This window comes from Octodon degus, unplaced genomic scaffold (assembly GCF_000260255.1).
Source record: "Octodon degus isolate 3935 unplaced genomic scaffold, OctDeg1.0 scaffold00006, whole genome shotgun sequence".
In the NCBI taxonomy this organism is placed as follows: Eukaryota; Metazoa; Chordata; class Mammalia; order Rodentia; family Octodontidae; genus Octodon; species Octodon degus.
The window spans coordinates 16,979,730-16,983,765 of record NW_004524582.1 but is presented as its reverse complement, the minus strand read 5'-3'; positions in this window follow the sequence as shown (position 1 = coordinate 16,983,765).

The window sequence follows — 4,036 nt, the reverse complement described above, 5'->3', positions numbered from 1 at the left end:
ACACACACACACACACACACACACACAATCTCTGAAAAGCTAAGGGTATTATTTTCACTTTCTTTTCCTTCCCCTCTCTCAGTACCTGACCATCCTGACCTAGTGATTACTGAGATCAGGAAAAGCAAGATTGGTTGAGGAGACCATTCATAGTTGGCCACTGTGATATTTTTTTTCCTATTACTTTAAGAAAAAAACCACAGTTACACACACAAATATGCTATCTCACAGGTATAACAATTCAACCATGTATTCATCCTCATTTAAAACATTTTCATATATGTCATATAAATATTATATAACCATTCATGTAATCTCATTGGCTGCTTTTTTCAATGGTTTTCAATCACTCATTAAGCAAAGAAACATCTGTAAGAATAGCATTAAATTTGGATTTATAGATTTATGCTGCCTTAATGACTAGTGTTTGTTGATTGCTTATTACATGAAAGGTACTATGGTAAGAGCTTTCTTTGGATGCAATATCTCATGCATCTGTATAAACTGATGGAATTACTGGGCTCCGTGTTACACTGGGTATACAAGGCTTGAAACAAAGGAGCTGGACTCAATCTCAGGCTGTTCAGGGGAAACACTGTGTTTTAGTGATCTAAGCAGCATTGTAGTAGCCTCCCCCTCCTTTATACCCTGGATATTTCTACACCACAAAATAATTCCTCTCTAGTGACCACGTAGTTTTAGTCTACGTTAGAGATTTTACATTTGGGGTGAGTGTAGGGGGAAGTTCTTTTTTGGGGGGAAAAAGGTGGGTTCTTGGTGGTTTCCAGACTGTATTTTTTTCCTGCTTGTAAAAGCAGGAGGTGAAACTATGTTTCCCTGAAATGTAGACTGAGCTAGACATTCTTTTAAGAGTCTGTCTGCCTTGGGAGATTACCTTCTGCATGCACGTGAGCCTCTCATTGAAAAATCCAATAGCAGGATAATTATTGGCAATGAGACAGATTAAGGGCAATTATTCATATTATAAATGAGTCCTTACTTCTAAGGCATTGGTCAAAGGATTTCTTTAAATAGAAAACTAGCTATTCTAGAGTTTTTTTTCCAATAGAATTCAATGAAGTCACTATAACAACAAAAATCTTAAACATTTCAGAATCAAAACAGCTACATAGAATAATGTACACTGGAAATCTGAAAAGAGAAACTCATTCAGTATCTCTGATGTGCTTAAATTCCTACATGAGTAGGCTCTGTGAGGAAATGCCACAAGGATTTGACACGTGGTTAGTCAAAGACCTGCTCATTGGATAATGACCATCTCGCTTTTTGGAATTTGTTTTCTCCACTGATTTCTAGAAATTAGTTTTAGGCAGAAATAGCCAAATTCCTGTTTTAGAAATTTAGAAATTCCTAATTTAGAATTATGCATTTTCTCTTTTGAATGATATTTTTTTCTTTTTTAGCAGCAATTCTTTCTGAAGAAATGATTAAAAGACTTGAAATTAATTCAGGGCATGAAGATCTAGGGCTGAGTTCCGCTTGCCTCATGCTGTAACCATTATTTCAAAAGTGATGTTGTAAAAATACATGAGCTATAAAAGGTATATGAAGCTTTGTGTAGCTCTATATAGTGTAGGTAAGACTCAAACACAGGCTATTTTTGTTCTTAATCTTTTCTGTGTACTCACAAGTCATTTAACAACATTTATTTCCTATTTCATATCCAGTGCAGAAACTATGCTTAACTTTCAACATAATTTCACATGAAACTGACTCTTTATGCTATTTTATTTTATTTTTTTATCTTTTGGGAAGGGTCTACAGGGTGTTCAGGGCCTCACAACTAGATTGGACTCATAGTGATCCGCCTCTTTACAGCCTCCCAAGAGCTGAGATTAAAGGCACGCTCCACCATGCCCAGTCTCAATTGCCATCTCAGCGTGCCCCAGGGGCAGGGCCAGCAGGCAGGCCTGGGGATCCAACCCCCAGCTCCTGTGCCTGCTTGCAGGCACTTTAATCCTCTGAGCTATTTGGTTGGCCCTCCTTATGCCACTTGAGAAGGGAACACTCCATGCAACTGGGGCTGAGGTTAAAGTTTGTACTAGATATTGCACCAGTGATCAAACCACTACATAACTTCAGGTTGTGAGAAGCATCTTGGAGGAAGTTATGAGATGCTACAAAATACACAACAGAAGCATTGGACTTTGTGCTGTCAGGAGTTAACAGCCCTTGAGGAAGTGACATTTTTGCCTAGTTTTGAGGGCTAACATGGAATCTAGGTCTCAGACAGAAGGATCTAGATGTGCAGATGGGGTCTCAGGTTTATCTAGAGACAGCAGCCTGTGTGTAGGCCTGAAGAGAGTAAGAAGTCTTCTGTTGTCAAGGAACTAAAAGAAGCAGGTGCGTAGAGCGGTGCACATCCTCACTTATGTACGTAATCCAACAGTGACTACTTCCTGTCATTTTTAACACTCTGTGTGCAAGCCATATGTCCTTGTATTTTTCTTTTGAGCAACTATTTGCAGTGAGCTTTCAAAAATAACCATCAGAAAGGATTTCCATTTTAAAATAGCAACTGGTTGTCTGTGCTTAATGCAGCTCCCTTGCACATTCCAATAAAATACCTCTGAAAGCAGAATGAATCTTTGCAGTGTCACTGAAAGCTTAGAACAGTGTTGTCCCCAGAGAAATGTTCATGAGCTGAAAAGCCAATTACAGAGCTGACTTAAATGATTGCTGGCCCACCTATGGTTTTAATCGCATGCGTGCTTTTCTTTTATTTAAACTAAGGGTATCGACTCTGGAAGTCACCTCAGCTGGAAACCCAGCAGAAAGTTTTACATTACAGATGCCAATGAAAATCTAGGCTTTCTATGCAGCACAGTGATGGTCTCAGGCTGGAAAGATTTTGACCCGCCCCTTGCATTGACCTGGGAAGCCTCAGCCTTTCGCCCACCAAGCCAGTATCTACTCTGTGGTTTAGAAGCAATTACTCCTCTAGAACATGTGTAAGATATCTTTAACTCCCACTACTAGAAAAACTCTCTAATGCTCTTTTGTATGGTATCCTCGATTCCCTACACTTTATTCTCCTGAAATCAGCTTTCAATATATGCTCTTAGATTGAAGAAAGCTAGGAAAGTATATTTTAAATCAAATAATAGGCTAAAATTTCTAAGTTGTAGTTATAAGAACTGTCTACATCAAAGCGGTAGTTGAATCCAGGAAAGCAGGAAAACTAAATTAGAGACAACAGAATAAGCTTAGCCAGAGAAATAAGACTTGACTTTAGATAATACTCATAACTACAAAACAAATGGCCTGCAAATGAAGAAAAAGAAGACAGCAGTTTCAATAAAAGTGATAAAGCAGTAGCTATATTGTCACAGGTTAGGAATAATAACAGACTGGACTCAGTAGTTCTGAGAGGTAGGGAGTCACAACAGCAACTGGAATAAGTCATGCAGTCTCAGGATTGTCATTCACCATCCAGTATTAGTTTACTTACTTATTGTCACAGTGTATGAAGGTGTGGGACAAACACTCCAGGTAGACGTGTTCTAGAGAGAAGACTGAGAGTCACCTGGCAGACCCAGACCAATCTATGCCATCAATGACTTGGGCAAGTTAAACAACAGCAGTTAAAAATAAAGTCCATTACGGTAGGATTGGGGAAATAGAAAGCCTGAGCACATAAGCAGCCAAATCACCCAGAAGTGAAAGAGTAATTTGTACACAAGAACTCTTTTCCAAATGGATTGCTCTTTTACTTCTCTTTCCTGAGGAGAATTAGCACCAAGAAGAGTTACCATGGATCAAGCTCTAATGTTAGTCTGAGTGGAGACATTGACCTTCTGCACTTAGAACAAGCTTTGTCTTAGTGTCCATCTGTAAGTGGCTGAATTTGCATCTAAAGGAGAATAGTAATATTTTATACATACATGCACAAGTCCAAGGAGTGGGAAAAATAGCCATGGAGACAATAGCTTAGAAAACTGGCTACCATTAACCTCATGCTGCCTCTGTGAACTGGTTAGATTTATTTTCATTATTTTTCCACATATATGGTGGC